At 39.5% G+C, this 16,690-nt stretch overlaps 1 pseudogene across 1 annotated transcript; it reads right to left on the bottom strand.

Moving 5' to 3' along the window:
* Positions 1-12,678: 12,678 nt before the first annotated feature.
* LOC306651856 (diablo IAP-binding mitochondrial protein-like) lies at positions 12,679-13,896 on the bottom strand (annotated as a pseudogene). The gene has a single exon. The product of its transcript is annotated as a diablo IAP-binding mitochondrial protein-like (transcript).
* Between the last annotated feature and the right edge of the window lie 2,794 nt (positions 13,897-16,690).

Genomic DNA, 16,690 nt, shown 5'->3' with positions numbered 1-16,690 from the left:
AAGTTTAAATAAGGTTAATAGGAATTTAACAAGTGGTAGGATGGAAATTATTTAATACTTAAATATGCTTATCGTGTCCCATACATTCTCTACATATATTTACTTACAAATAATATTTACTCGAAATATTTTTACAAATACTGGTACTTTGTGTACTAGTTTGAATTCTGCAGCATTATTAGACTTGCTACTTTTCTGTGGGAACTGGGTTTAAATGGTTCCAATTGAAAATACAAATAGTCCCGTGATTAGTTTTCCCTTAATTTTATGACAGCTATTTCATGAGAGGAACTAGGAAAAGGCTACATCTTGTTTGGAAATAAGTGTAATGGAGACTCTTACTCTTTTACTGTTAATGTTCATAATATTAAAAAATCTTCGAATTTTGCTGCTTTTTAAAATGTCATATTGGAACCTAAGAACAATATGTATTTTTATCAGATACTTTTTTTTTTTGCTTCAATAATTTATTTTAGATTTTTAAAAATAGGCATTGGATTCTTAGGTATCAGCCGTCACTGTATTCTGTTTTTTTTTTTTTTTTTGTTTGTTTGTTTGTTTTTTCTTTTTTTTTATTGTATCAGGTACTTTCTATATCATTTATTTTTAGATTTTATATATCTTATTTACATACGAATTCACAATGATAGATGCTCTAATATTTTTTGAATCCCTGGAATCCTCTTGGTGTTTAAAATGTTGGCTCAATGAAAAAACACATGGGGAAATGGTTCAGAGCTTGGAATGGCCATATGAAAATTGTGACATCCTAATACCAAGATTATGAATTTATAAACATTGTTCCCACGTGTCATTTTTTTCGGTGGTGGGTTGAAGACAAGATCATGGTTCTGGTATTAACATCTGCAGTTAGGCTACACAGTAAGAGGAGCAAGTTAACACAAACTTACAGATCTATGGTCATTTCATGCTGGACAAGGATGAACTATGTAGAAGATGATTTACAAGCATTTCTTTTTTGGCGGGGGGTTCTGGGGATTGAACCCTGGACCTTGTACATGGGAGGCAAGCACTCTACCAACTGAGCTTTATCCCCAACCCTACAAGCATTTCTTATGGTAAATCTTGGCCAGAGGTTTGGAAACTACAGGTGACCAAGATACTGTTTTGGTAGATTTCTCTCTCTCTCTCTCTCTTTTTTTTTTTTTTTTTTTGCTTAGTTTGATTTTTGGGCGTGGGCGCTGGGAAAGAGGACTCTGCAGCGCCGAAACCAAGCCCCGGCTGAGGCTGCGTGTCAGCCTGGGGGCAGCAGGGGGCGGGAGAAGCTTGACTCTAGGCCCCGCGCGCCCTTTCACGTGACGCGTCGCTTTCATTCCCGTGTGGGCCCTGCTTCCGGCTGGGGCATCACCCGGAAGTGGGGGTAATCGAGAGAGGGCGGGGTAGGGACCGCCGGCCCCGGCGGCTGGGGTGGAAAAAGAAGAAGCAGAGGGAGGAGTTGCTGCCGCCACCACAGCCGCCGCGGCTGCTGAGACTTGCTGGAGTGTGTGAGCTTGGAGGTTGCTTGCGTGGATTTATCGCAGCCTCGGTCCGCGTAGCTCCAGAGGTTTAACCACAGGACAGAGAAAACCAGGTAAGTCCTACATCGGCTTCCCGTCGTCCCCTTCTACTGGAGGGGGTGTTCTGTGCTGTCAGTCTGTACCACCCAGCATGGTGAGAAGGTCATGTTAATCTGGGGCAATCTCCGAAGTCTCTCACCTTCACAATTCAGATATCTACCACACTTAGGTTTTACCTCCCCAAACGGGATAGAGGAGGGATTACATCCTGACCCATGTCACTTTCTTGTACTGTCCGGGGAAAGAGTATCTTGATTATCCGTGGCCTGTGTTAATTAATTGAGTGCAGGATAAGGTCTGTGTCCGGTGTTGGAAGTGACATGGATTGGGGTCTATTCTTAGTGATATCTGTGTATACTTTGGAAACTAAGGTATTAAGATCACCATTACTGATGAAATAATTTAAAAATAAATAAGTATTTGAATGCCTGTCTTGCTCTGGGAGGGAGCATACGCTAAATTAAGAGAGCACTCTTGTTTCCACTACATTTTGTTCATTGTGCTCCTTTTCCAGTAGAGTTACTCTGCATCCTTGCTGTAGCACCTCTTTCTCTCCCTCCTTCCGCCCCCCTCACTCTCTTTCTTTCTCTCTCTCTCTCTGATCCTGGGTATTGAACCCAGGGCCATGCACACCATGTTATTTTTGACACTTGTTTGTAGACGCTGAGGTTATCTTAAGCACTGACAACACTCAGCGTTTTACAAGGCAATATTTTTCCATGATCTGAACTTTTAATCATAGCCTTTTCAACTCTAGTAATACTGCTTTGTATTGAGACAATGTGTGCAGAACATTGAATTAAGTGATATTGAGGTGTGGGAGGTGGGGGGGATTGCACAAGATTAAGACAGAGTTCTTGGCTTCAATACAGTCTGCAATCAAGTCAGTTGACTTCAGCTATAAAAACAGTGGGTTCTAGCAGTTCCACTAATTAAATAACTAAGGTTTTTTTAAATATCAACCCTTTTCAAAGTTCTTTTGAACTAAGATTTTAGTTTTTTTAATTTCAAACTTTTTTGTGTTTACAGTAATGACATGAGGGTTTTTTTTAACTTGATAGTTTTCACAATGTAGTAAGCAAGAGAGATACATGATTATTAATCACAGTAACATTACATATTTGAAACAGGATGTGTTTATGGGAGTGCAGGGGAAGGAGCATTTGAACTTGACATTGAATAATGGATAGGATTTAGCTTTGCAGAAATGGAAGGGAGGGGCTGGGGAGATAGCTCAGTCGGTAGAGTGCTTGCCTTATAAGCGCAAGGCCCTGGATTCGATCCCCAGCACCCCCCCCCCCAAAAAAAAAAATGGAAGGGAGGGCAGGACAGTCCACGTAGAAGAAATTCTGTGAGCAATGCTTGGGGGCTGGAAAGAAAAAGGACATCCTACAACACACTGCCTGTCAATCTCCCTACTTCTTTATCATGGTACTGGGGATTGAACTCCAGTGGCAGCCTATAGTCCCAGCTGCTGGGGAGTCTGAGGCAGGAGGATCACTTGAGCACAGGAGTTCAAGGAAAATCTGGCAATATAGAGATACCCTGTCTCAGGGAAGAGAGACTTACTATTCTTTTATTCTTTGGTATGTGCTGAATCTTTCACAGTCCTTTAATTCTGATTGAGTGTTGTGCCTTAAGTTTAACTTGTAATCATTTTTTAAATTGCAGGGAATGAATAACACTTGTGTGTATGTGTATGTGGTCCTGGGGATCAAACCCAGGACCTCACACATGCCAGGGAAGTGCTCTGCCACTGAGCCACATCCTCAACCCATGAATACCATGAATACCATTTTTAAAACCAGATATTCTATTATTTTCTTAAGTAAATCTTTGCTTTTCCTTTTCTCCTTCAAAGTGACTTCTCTCTATAGAAACTACTTTTCCAACCAGTTTTATATCTTGATTTGTGGCCTCTAAGTAGGGTTAAATACTAATCCTTCCAAATGATAGGTTAATATCTTTATTCTTTCTATGATAGGTTAATATTTCTATTCTATCTCTTTGATATAGAAAGTTGTTTTTCTTGAAAACAAGCATACAGAAACAGTAAAATTTGTTGAGAGAGAGAAACAGAGAGGAGGAGGAGGAACAATAAAGAGGAGGCAGCAAAAACCACTGCTTCTGGGAGTGCTGGTACACACCTGTAATCCTGGCTACTCAAAAGGCTAAGGCATGAGAATGCTAAGTTTGAGACCAGCCTCAGCAACTTAGCAAGACCCTGTCTCAAAAAATGTTGAGTGGGGGTTGGAGTTGTGACTCAGTGGTAGAGTGAGGCACATGTGAGGCACTGGGTTTCATTCTCAGCACCACATAAAATAAATAAATAAAATATAGGTATTGTGTCGATCTACAACTTAAAAAAATTGAAAAAAAAAAAAAAAACTAACCACAGTTAAAAGAAAAAAAAAAAAAGAACGGGAATATAGGTAAGTGGTAAAGCATCCTGGGTTCAATACCCAGTACATATATATGTACATATGTGTATATATATGTATAATATATACATATTAATATATATATATCCCCATCTAACATACTGAAACCTTTACTTCTATGACAGCTCTAAAGGCAATAACTTTCTTTTCTTAATTTCATTTCTTTTTGATACAGGGGTTGAAGAACCCGGGGTTACTTTACTAATGAACTATATCCCTAGCCCTTTCTATTTATTTATATTTTGAGTCAGGGTCTCACTGAGTTGCCCAGGATGTCCTCCAACTTGCAGTCCTTCTGTCTTAGCATCCTGAGTTGCTGGGATTACAAACATGTACCACTACACCTGACTCAATGCACCCTTTTTATATATTCCCTGTTAAAACTGCTTTAATGTATACACTGTATTTATTTATTTATTTATTTGGATGTCAGGGATTGAGCTTAGGGGTGCTTAGCCACTGAGCCACATCCTCAGCCTGTTTTTTATGTTTTATTTTGAGACAGGTTTTCATCAAGTTGCTTATGGCCTCATCAAATTGCTGAGGCTGGTTTTGAACTTGCAATCCTTCTGCCTCAGCCTCCTAAGTTGCTGGGATTAGAGGTGTGTGCCACTGTGCCCAGCTTTTTACACTGTATTTAGAAGTGCTTGGCAAACTTAATTAATCAAGACTTGTGACATTCCACTGAGTGAAAATAATCTTCATTTGCTAGTTGGGAAAGAAACTTGTGAGGAAACATTTGACCTTATAGTCACTGGCATAGATGAGAATAACCATTTATTTTTATTAAAGGGCAGTTTTAAATCTTATGTTTAAACAGTAGTATTTTGTAGAAATACATCAGCATTGGTGAGAGCATATAGTTGATAAGCAATGGTCAGTCCAGAGTATTTCAGTTCAAACCCACATCCCATTTTCACTTCTAAATCTCAGTGTTCAGGTTAATTGAATGTTATGTAATTTGCTTACTTAACTTGATGAGATAATATTGCAGGAAAACTATCAAAATTTCTTTACAAGGTGTTTCTTTAAAGTGAAAAGGCATCTAGGTGCTGCCAAGGGTTGCCTGTAATACCAGTGATTTGGGAGGCTGAGGCAGGAGGATTGCAAGTTTAATGCCAGCCTCAGCAACTTCAGGAGGCCCTAAGCAACTCAGTGAGATCCTGTCTCAAAATAAAAAATATAAAAATAAAAAAGGGCTGGGTATGTGGCTCAGTGGTAAAGCATCTCTGGGTTCAATTCCCTGCGTGCGTGCACACACACACACACACACACACGCACAAAATGAAAGGTTCCTAGGTTATCCAGCATTGTTAGAAAATTGAAATGCTTTCCTAATTTTGTGCAGTCAGGTGTATGGGATATTGGTAGATCATATTAGCAGTCACAGACATTTTTTTTCTTAATGGGAATGAGGAAAAATATCCCAATTTTGAGCCAGTTATGTGCATTTTGTACTATGATTTTTGCATACATTAGAATTGTATAGTTATGTCTTGAGGATTTTTATTTTGGGGCTAGGGATTGAACCCAAGGATGCCAAACCACTGAGTCAAATCCCCAGCCCATTTTTTAAAAATTTTGAGACAGGGCCTCACTAAGTTTGTGAGGGCCTCATTAAGTTGCTGACACTGGCCTTGAACTTGCAATCCTCTTGCCTCAGCCTCCCAAGTCACTGGGATTAAGGCGTCCATCACTGTGCCTGACTGTTCTTGAGGATTTGGAAAAAAGTTGTTTTTAATTATTTTTATCATAAGCCTCTAGAAGTTTGTTTTTTCAGACCTAAAATCAAGAGTGCGTTTTAATGATGCTAATTTAAATAAATGGTTTGTTTCACATGTTAGTCATATTGTTTTAGCCTGGCTATTGACGTTTTTTCATTTGTTCATAAAAAGTAATGTATTTTGTAGAGCATGGTGGCATATGCTTGTTAGCCCAGCTACTTGGGAGGCTGATGCAGGCAGATTACAGATTTGAAGCCCTCCTGGGCAATTTAGGGTGACTCTCTCAGAATTAAAAAATAAAAAGGGCTGGTGATGGAGCTCAGTATGCGAGGCTCTGGGTTCAATCCCCAGTACCAGAAAAAAACAAACTAAAGAAAGAGTTACAAGTGTAATTTTATTTGTTGTGGTAGGAATAAAGGAAGGTATCTAAGTTTTTTTGAAAGCAACGTAAGAGGATTATTAGAGTAATAGAAAGAAAGCAGAACTTCCAAAGAGGGAGGGGTCCCAAGAGAAGGATACCCTTTTTTGATCATGATAAAATTATTTTCTCTAAGAATTATTCTTTTTGCTATGCTGTTGACCAAAGCCAGGGCATCACACATGCTAGGCAAGCATTCTACCGTGGAGGAGCTACAACTCCAGTAGAATTATTTTATTAATAAATAATAATAAATTCTTTACTACATTAATTATTGTTAATGCAATATTAAACCAATAATACCAATCATATGGCATTGATTGTTAATAAATGTATTGGTTATATTATTACCACTAATTTTTTTTAAGTACTGGGGATTGAACCCGGGGCCATTTTACTACATCCCTGGCCTTTTTTTTTTTTTTTTTTTTTGCGGTGCTGGGAATTGAACCCAGGGCCTTGTGCTTGCAAGGTGAGCACTCTACCAACTGAGCTATCTCCCCGGCTTGTTTTGTTTTTTTGAGACAGGGTCTTACTGAATTGCTGAGGCTGTCCCCCAACTTGGAATCCTCCTGTCATATCGTCCTGAGTTGCTGGAATTACAGGTGTATGCCACTGTGCCTGGCTGATTATACTACTGAAACAATAATATCGCTATTATTTGTATTTAGTGAGTTTTATTTTGACCAATAAATTCTTTCTTCTCTTGTTAATTCTAAATAATACTTTTTAGTTCAGATTTATAGCTATAATATCTTGATTCTAATTTCTAATCACACTTATAAGTACATTTTAATGTATTAGCCATCAAATTGGTGTCATATATTCAAATATGATCTACCTAAAGCACATCTATTTCTAGCTGGTGATAATATTAATTGGGTCACAAAAAAACCTTTATAATGTTCATATAGTTTTAAAGATTTAAATTCATGAAGGTGGGTAAAAAAATTACTTTGTAGTTTGTTATTTAACTTTGAGTGCCAGGTATCATGAGAATTGCATAAGAGTTTGTCCATTGTGTTTATTTAAAAAATAACCCACAAATTCCTGTTTCTTGCCATTTTAGGGCAAGTGGTAAATCATAAGATCTTCATTCTTCTACTTTGTTTTGGTGGCCCTGAAGATTGAACCCAGAGGCTTGTGCAATCTAGGAAGTACTGTAACATTGAGCTACATCACCATCTCTTTTTATTTTTAGCTTTTTTGCATAGGAGGGTACCAGGGATTGAAATCAGGGGCACTTGACCACTGAGCCATGAGCCACATCCTATTTTGTGTTTTATTTAGAGACAGGGTCTCACTGAGTTGTTTAGTACCTTGATTTTGCTAAGGCTGGCTTTGAACTTGCAATCCTCCTGCCTCAGCTTCCCAAGCCCCTGAGATCACAGGTGTGTGCCACTGTGCCTGGCTTTATTTTAACTTTTGGGGCAGAATCTCACTAAGTTTTCCAGGCTAACCTTACATTTGCAGTCCTCCTGCTTCAGCCTCCTGAGTAACTCAGACTATAGGTTTGTTCCACTGTGCTTGGCTCTTTCTTTCTTTCTTTTTGTGTTGTAGGGAATTGAACCCAGGACTTGTGTATGTGAGGCAAGCACTCTACCAACTGAGCTATATCCCCAGCCCTTTTTCTTTCTTTCATTCACATAAGTGGAGGAGACCAAAACTGTTCCTCTGATTTTAAAAATCATTCTCATACTCTGTTTATTGTTTATATTTTGTTAAGAGTAGATATATTTCATAGAGCCAGGTTTTATTCCCAAACCTAACATGTGGATAAATTGTGATTTAAAGCCAGGCTGTCTTGGCTTCTGAACCTATGCTCTTAACTAATATAAAGGAACTATAATTTTGTCATTGTTGTTTTGAGATGGTTCTGATTATGTTGCGCAGGTTGGTCTTGAACTCCTAGGCTCAAGGGATTCTCTTGCCTCAGTCTGCTGAGTAGCTGAGGCTATAGGCATGTACCACCTGGCTGCTAAGGAACTATATTAGACATTGGAACGAAGTTTGATCTGTCGAAATTAAGTGCCTTGGGCTGGGGTATAGCTCAGTTGGTAGAGTGCTTGCCTCGCAAGCAACAAGGCCCTGAGTTCGATCCCCAGTACAGCAAAAAAAAAAAAAAAAAAAAGTCATATTAGCTGGGGATATAGCTCAGTGGTAGAGGACTGGCCTGCCAGACACAAGGCCCTGAGTTCTATTTCTAGCACTGCAAAAACAAAATTAAGATAGTTTATAATGTCCTTGGTAGTTTCAAAGTAAAAGTATGGACAAATAGTTTGCCTGCTTTTTTTCTTTTCTTTCTTTTTTTTTTTTTTTTGTGGTGCTGGGGATTGAACCCAGGGCCTTGTGCTTTCGAGGCAAGCATTCTACCAACTGAGCTATCTCCCCAGCCCTATTTTTTATTTTCGTACCAGGGATTGAACCCAGGGGCATTTAATCACTGAGCCATATCCCAGACTTTTTTATTTTTTATTTTGAGGTAGGGTCTTGCTAAGTCCTTAGAGCCTCACTGAGTTGCTGAGGCTGGCTTTGAACTTGTGATCCTCCTGCCTCAGCCTCCTGAGCCACTGGAATTACAGATGTGAGTGACTGTACCTGACAGAGTTTTATTTTTAACTAAGTATATTATTTAAAGATATGCTGAAGATGGGTGGAGTGGCACATGCCTTTATTCTTAGTGACTCAGGAGGCTGAGGCAGGAGAATGACAAATTAAAGGAAGCCTCAACAACTTAGCGAGACCCTGTCTCAAAACAAAAACTAAAAAGGACTGGGGATGTAGCTCAGAGGTAAGGAACTCCTGGATTCAGTCACCAGCACCGCCCCCACCAAAAAAAAAAAAAGAATGTGGACCTTTGGTACTGAACTGCCTGATTTGGAATCCTATCTGTTCTCCTTATAACTGGTATGACCCTATAAAGACTTTTTCCTTCCTTTCCTTCCATTCTTACCTCCTTCCCTCTCAGGGAAAGGCAGGCTCTCTACCACCCAGCTATATCCCAAAGGAAACAATAACAGTGCCTACCTCCTGAGGTTTTCAATGAGTTGATACATGTCAAGCTCTAAGAAGAGTTACTGGCATGTAGTAAACATACAATAAAGATTAGTTGGTATTATTAAAATATTTATGATACAAGTAACTTTAGCAACCTATATAATGAAACTGTAAATTATAGTTCTGCTGTACTATAAATTTCCTAGACTATAGGAGCAATATACTAATCAATATCTGCAAGTATAATTTCTAAATTATACCACAGTAATTGGAAAACTCAGATTGGGAGGGTCCAGTATCCTACAGTACACCTACAGAACGTTAACATGGCATCTCAAAACTCATGACAGTTGGCAGATCATATCACTATGATGTAGTCATTCTACTTCCCTACCAAGAAAACTCATAACAATCTGCTTGTGTAATTATTAGCAAGCCAGAGACTCTGGGCCATCAAGATTTTCCAGATTATTTTCCTAGTATTTCCCTAGTTGCCAAAGACTAAACTATAGTTATGCTGAGTGAGTTCTGAAATAGAAAGTGTCAGCAAGGTAAAAAGGCCTTATGCATGTCTATCTTACTCTACAAAATGGCTGCCATCTTATATGGATTTATTGTTTTTGTACTGGGGATTGAACCCAGAGGTATTTAATCATAGAGCCACATCCCCAGCTCTTTTTTATTTTTTAATTTTGAGACAGGGTCTTGCTAAAGTTGCCTTAGGGCCTCACTAACTTGCTGAGGCTGGCCTTAAAATTGGGATCCTCCTGCCTCAGCCTCCCAAGTAATTGGGATTATAGGCATGCAGCTACATACCCAGCTATAAATGGAATTTATTTATTTATACACACACACACACATTTTCTAGTTGTAGGTGGACACAATACCTTTATTTTATTTATTTATTTTTATGTGGTGCTGAGGATCAAACCCAATGCCTCACAGGTGTTAGGCAAGTGCTCTACCACTGAACCCAAGCCCCAGCCCTATAAATGGAATTTTTATGAAGCATATCAGCACTCCAGTTAATGTTCATTGTATGCTTATGTATCCATAGTTTACCTAGACCCTGTGAGATATCCAGAGAAACAAGACATATCCTCCAATGTGTAGCCAGGGCAAGAAAGCTAATATCAAACAATTATAGAGAAATTGAGTGCTTAAACTATGATCCCAATTCCAGGGCATTTGGAATTCACAAATAAAGTGGGTAGGAGTATTTAACATGTTCTGTCAGTGGGGAGTTGTGACTTCAGTTCATTTACTTACTCAATAGTGATTCATTAAGTAGCTACCATGTTCACTGGAGATATGATAGTGAACACAGTAAATACTTTCCTGCTTTTGTGGAAATTATAGACTAGTTAGGTGATAGGATTTAAATATGTGGAAGAGAGCCTTCTAGGTGAGTGGACCAGTCTAAACAATGTCTTGGAATAAAAAGGGTAAAGCTGGAGGTGGTGGTGCATGCGTATAATCGCAGTGATTTGGGAGGCTGAGGCAGAATTGCAGGTTCAAGGCCAGCCTCAGCAATTTAGCAAGGCCCTATGCAGCTTAGAGATGCTGTCTCAACATAAAAATTATAAAGGACTGAGGATGTGGTTCAGTGGTTAAGGATCTACAGTTTCAATTCCTGGAACCCCCTCAAAAAAGAAAAAGAAAGAAAGGGTAAGAGCATAGACTGTATGGCAATCAGTGAAGGGACTTGGCTGGTTGTTTGATTGTACTAGAAATTTTATGTTGAGGAGGGACTTGAAGGTGATAGGTGTGGACCATCTTTTGACTGCTTTGAAGAACTGTCTGCCTATATTCAGTCTGTGGTGAAGTCTTTGGATTTTTGGATACACCAAATTGAGAGGGTTAGGAGGATGTGCTTTGGAGTTACACAGGTTTGGTTTCATCTCATCTCCATTCTAATTTGTTCCTATTTTATAATGTCATAGTAAGTTTCCTCAGTGAATAACTCTATAGGCAAGAAAATGATATTTATGCCAAGTGACTGTAGTCAGTAACCCTTGGATCACCAAGTGATATTAGAGAGATTAAGCAATATACACTGGAAGTGCCAGTGGGCAGTATAAGAAGAGGTGAGGAAAAACAGAGATTAGGCAAGGAAAGAAAGATTTTCTGTGATGGTTGGTACGGTGCCATCAGAATATCTTCAGGCCATACAGTGTACATTTGCCTAGCCTTTCCTTCTTTCTTTCTTTTTTTTCCACCTTTTTATTGGTGCATTTTAGTTGCACATATTGATGGGATTTGTTGTTACATATTTGTACACAATACAATTATATAATTTGGCTAATATCACTCTCCAGCAACCCCCCACTTCTTACTCCTTGGTCCCTTTACTGATACCTTTGATTAACATTAGATCCACCCCCACCTTTCTTTTCCTTTTTCCTCTCTAGCTTCTGCATTAGAGAGAAAGCTTGTGTCCTTTGACCTTCTGAGTTTGATGTATTTGGCTTAACATATTGGTTTCTAGTTCCATCCATTTTCCTGCAGATGACATAATATCATTATTCTTTATGGCTGAATAAAACTCCATTGTGTATACATACCACCATTTCTCTATCCATTCATCTTTTTTTGGGGGGGGGTACGGGGGATTGAACTCAGAGGCACTTGACCACTGAGCCACATCCCCAGTTCCATTTTGTATTTTATTTAGAGACAGGGTCTCACTGAGTTGCTTTTCCTGAGGTTGTCTTTGAACTCGTAATCCTCCCGCCTCAGCCTCCTGAGCTGCTGGGATTACAGGTGTGCAGCACCATGCCAAGCTCCATTCATCTTTTGATGGACACTGCCTAGCCTTTCTTTTTACTTGTGATTCTATAACAGTGGTGTGTTTCTTTTATCCGAATATAATGAAGAGAGACTTAACTGCAATTAACTCAATTTTTTTTTTAATTTTTGTGGTGCTGGGGATTGAACCTAGGGCCTCATGCTTGCAAGGCAAGTACTCTACCAACTGAGCGATATCCCCAGCCCAACTGCTATCATTTAGCATGGTCATTTGAGAACTTCTAGTGGATGCTTTTTTATTGTTTTGTGGTGCTGGGGATGGAGCCTAGGGCTTCACACATGCTAGGCAAGTGCTCTTCCACTGAGCTACATTCCTTATTCCTTCAGTGGTGGTTTTGTTCTACATTTGAAGCATCTGGTCAATTTTAGATTATCTTCTATAATTGAAACATCTGACCAGACCAGTTGCGTCCCAGTTTTGTGTTGCACCTCAACATAACTTGGTCACATACTTATCAAGTATTGTTTGTAACCTGTATTACTTTTAACTTGGCTTATGGTGTGAGTGGATTGCCAAATGGATGCCTGTTATGACCTACATTTTTCTTGTTACCTTTGGACTTAATGTAAGTATGATCATATTAGAAAAAAGTTTGACAGTATTATCCTGGTACTTATTAGAATATTTTTTCCCACTATACTGAGATGATCACACAAGATCACCTTTGTTTCCTCCCAATCTTTTTTTTTTTTTTTTTTTTTTTTTGCATGTGTCAAGAATAAGTCCTGTTGGGAGCACCAGGTGAACACTCTGCATTCATTCCCTTCACAGTTACCCTCTTGACTCCTTGGCCTCTGCTGTCCAAGGAGCTGGTGGTAAGGTCACATCAGAGAAGGCATTACATATACTTAAAAAGAAATCTTAAAAACTCGATAAGCTCCCCCACTTCCCCACCAAACTCAAATTCCCATGGAGGGAACAAATACTAAATCACATTTGAAAATCTGAGTAAGCTTGAAACTGAGGTTAAATAGCTATTGAACTTAAGGAAGTGACTAAAAGACCCCTCTCTGGCCCAGGCTGGTGAAATGCTTTGGGCCTAAAGAAAGAGAGCAAGTATGCTGAGGGGGTGCAACGTTAAACAGGGTACATACAGTGCCCAAGGACTAACAACCAGGTCCAGTAAAAGCTGAGACCTAGGGGAAAGGATCAGGCATTCGGAGCTCACAAAGGCTTCTGGCCTGATAGGCCAGGGTACAGCCTGCCGCCTCTTCTCCGTGCAGAGAGAATTGTGCTGATGCTGGGTGGAGGGCATCCACCTCTGCTTTCCCCACAGAGTGGGCAGAAAGGGCAGCCAGCTTGAGCCCTCAATCTTCACGCAGGTAGGCCTCCTGTTCCTGGTCGGCCCTCTCGTCCCTTCCCTCCTGTGTTTTCTGGTGCAGCTCCTGTGTTTGCGCTTCGGCCAGTTTGGTTTCTGCTTTTTGGGAGAGCTGGCGCACCTCCTGCACCTGCGATTTCACCAGCTGAATGTGATTCCTGGCAGTTATAGAGGCCTGATCTGCTCCAGATTGGTATGCAGCTTCTGCTGCCATCTCTGAGAGACCAACTGCAGTCATCCAAGTGGTTTCCAGCTTCAAGTATTCCTGTTGTTTTGAAGTCATCTCAACTCTGGCTCCTATGATCACCTGCCACACTTCATCTTCCTCCTGTGAATTCATTTTCCCAAGTAAACTTGTATATTGTCGGTACAGAGAAATTAATGTATAAACAGCCTTAGTATATTCAGTGATTGCTTCAATCAATGCATACGTAGTTTGAGAGAGAAAAGTAGAGGTGCTATCTGTTACCAAAGACACAGCCCTCCTCATTAATGCTTCATTACTAAGAGAATGAGGCTCCAATTTCTGAAGAAGGAGGCTACGCTCCTCGACAACCAATTCCTCAGAGCCGCCATCCCGCGGCGGGCGAACGCCGGACGCACACGCCGGAAGTGACGCAGATCGCGAGCGGCGGGAGGGGCACCGCACCAATCTTTTTTTTATGATGATCTCTCTCTTTTTATAAGCAGGAGCTTCTTTTTTATTTTTTGCTTTGCTGAAAATTGAACTCCTAGCCTACTGCACATTAGGAAAGTGCTCTTCAACTGAGCTACACCCCTAGCTCAGGAAGAGTTTCTTTTAACTTTACAGTCGTAAGATTAGGACAGAAACTGACAGTGTAGTCTCTGAGAAATAATTTGTTTGTGCTCTCCCCTCACACTGAGAATCTCAGCAGGATCATGGAAAAGAAAGAGGATGTAGCAGGAAGGAGAAAACATTTTTGGGAACCAGTTTACTGCTCCAGGATGTGAAGTTTCTTGATCTACCAGTAGATCCTGATCTGCAAGTTGAAGACACTTTATTTTATCTAGGACTGTTGTGTTACATAAATCCAGGGGGCAGCAGTCATAGTCTGTAAAATTATGACATAGAGTTATGAAATATGGCAGACCTGTAACCTACCCAAACCACTTCCATTTCTAGCTTGTTTTCTCCCTTCAGTCAATACCTACTACATGTAGTAGCTGTGGTAAGCCTATCAGGTTCATTTGAATTCCTTCTCTTCTCACCATAAGACCCCTCTTTAATCCAATAGATAAAGCTTAGATATTTGAGTATTTAAAGGAGTTGTGTCAATTTCCTTACTCTATTTAAGTGTATACTTGTCAGTAGAATGACAATACCTGCCTTGTCTAACTCACAGGTTATTGTGAAATTTTGCTGGGGAGTGAAATAATGTTTGTGAAAGTGCTTTGTAAATCAGAGTGCTATTCAAATGTGAGACAATATTTTTTTTTGAATGAGTTATATTGTAGTGGAAAGTACTGAATTTCAGTCTATGGTCTGGTGTTTCAGTTCCATTTTTTAAAAATTAATAAACCATGACCTTGGATAAGTTATTTTGTTATTTCTGGGCTTTTATTTCCTTATCTATAATAGAAAACTGATAATGCTATTCCTGTTTATCTGGAAACTGAAGAGCTGTTTTTTCCCTCACCCCACCACATTTAGTCCATCACCCAGTCTGTTGTCTATTAATATTTCCCAGATTTGCTCCCTCCTTTTTTTTTCTTTTTCTTTTTTTACTTTTCTCTTTTTTTGTTACTGGGGATGGAACTCAAGGGCTCTCTTCCACTGAACTCTATCCCTGGCCATTTTTATTTTTTCATTTTAAGACAGGTTCTTGCTAAGTTGTTGAGGCTGCCTCAAACTTGCCATCCTTCTGCCTTGGCCTTCTGAGTTGCTGTGATTACAGGTGCGCACCACCATGCCTGGCTTGCTCCTTCCTCCCTATCAATTCAGTGTCTTTCTGGTCAATAGCCTTTTTAAAAAATTGTGGTTATATGTGTGTATGTATATATGTGGGCAGATACACATAAATGTATATATATGTGTGTGTGTGTGTATCTGCCCACATATATATACATATATAATATAAAGTTTGCCATCTTAACCATTTCGTGTGTGAGTGTGTGTGTGTGTGTGTGTTTGGTACCATGGCTTGAACCCAGTGGTGCTTAACCACTGAGCCACATCCCCAGCAATTTTTTTTTTCATTTTGAGACAAGGTCTTCCTAAGTTGCTTAGGGCCTTTCTAAGTTGCCCAGGCTGTCCTTGAACTTGTGGTCTTCATGCCTCAGCCTCCTGAGTTGCTGGGATTACAGTCATGTGCTACCACACCTTGCCCATTTTAAGCCATTTTAAGTGTACAGTTATGCAATGCTGACTATTTGCAATGTTGTACAAATGGCACTATTATCTATTTCCATAACTTTTTCATTGTTCTGAACCAAAAGTCAAACAATAAATTTCCATTCTCCCTTTCCCCACTCCCTGGTTACTTCTACTTTCTTTTTTAAAAAAATTTTAGATGATAATATACCTTTATTTAATTTATTTATATGTGGTGCTAAGAATCAAACCCCGTGCCTCACACATGCTAGGCAAGCACTCTACCACTGAGCTACGACCCCAGCCTTTTTCATTTTTTATTTATTTTAAGACATCATCTCACTAAATTGCCCAGTCTGACTTTATCCTCCTGCTTCAGTCTACTGAGTAGCTGGGATTATAGGTGTGCATCACCATGCCTGGCTATTCTGGGCTTTTTTATTGATATATAATAAATGCATATATTTATGAGGTAGGCACTGTTTAAAAATGGTATCGTAAAATATTTGCCCTTTTGTATCTGGTTTATTTTGTTTAACTTAATGTCTTAATTTTCATCCACATGTCAGTATGTGTTTGAGTTTCATCCCTTTTTGTGATCGAATATTCCATTGTCAGGCAGTACCCTTTTACTGACTCCAGACTTGTACCTTTCTTGTTTATCCTTCATGATCTGACTTTACTTACCTTTCCAACCTCCTGTCCCACTCACACCATATGCTCCAGCCCTATCAGCCATATTCTCATCATGTGTGCTACAACTTTGTAACTTTATTCATAGCCCCCTTTTTTAAAATTTCTTTTCATTTGTCTAGAGACCTCTTACTCATATTTTGTTAAAAAATAGGGTATCTCTATGTTGCCCAGGGTGGCTCTGAACTCCTGGTCTTAAGCAATCCTCCTTCAGCCTCCCCTGTAGCTAGAACTATAGATAAACACAACCTACTTAATCTTTAAAACCCATATCACCTAACAATAATAGATTGACTAAATTATGGTACGTTTATATAATGGGCTTCTAGCCATCCTTTTAAAATTAAGGCATGTAGGGATGGAGGTAGAGCTCAATGATAG

The sequence above is a fragment of the Sciurus vulgaris genome (assembly GCF_902686455.1).
Source record: "Sciurus vulgaris genome assembly, chromosome: X".
Taxonomy (NCBI): Eukaryota; Metazoa; Chordata; class Mammalia; order Rodentia; family Sciuridae; genus Sciurus; species Sciurus vulgaris.
The sequence above is the reverse complement of the archived record's forward strand: the minus strand, read 5'-3'. Positions and strand labels throughout refer to the sequence as shown.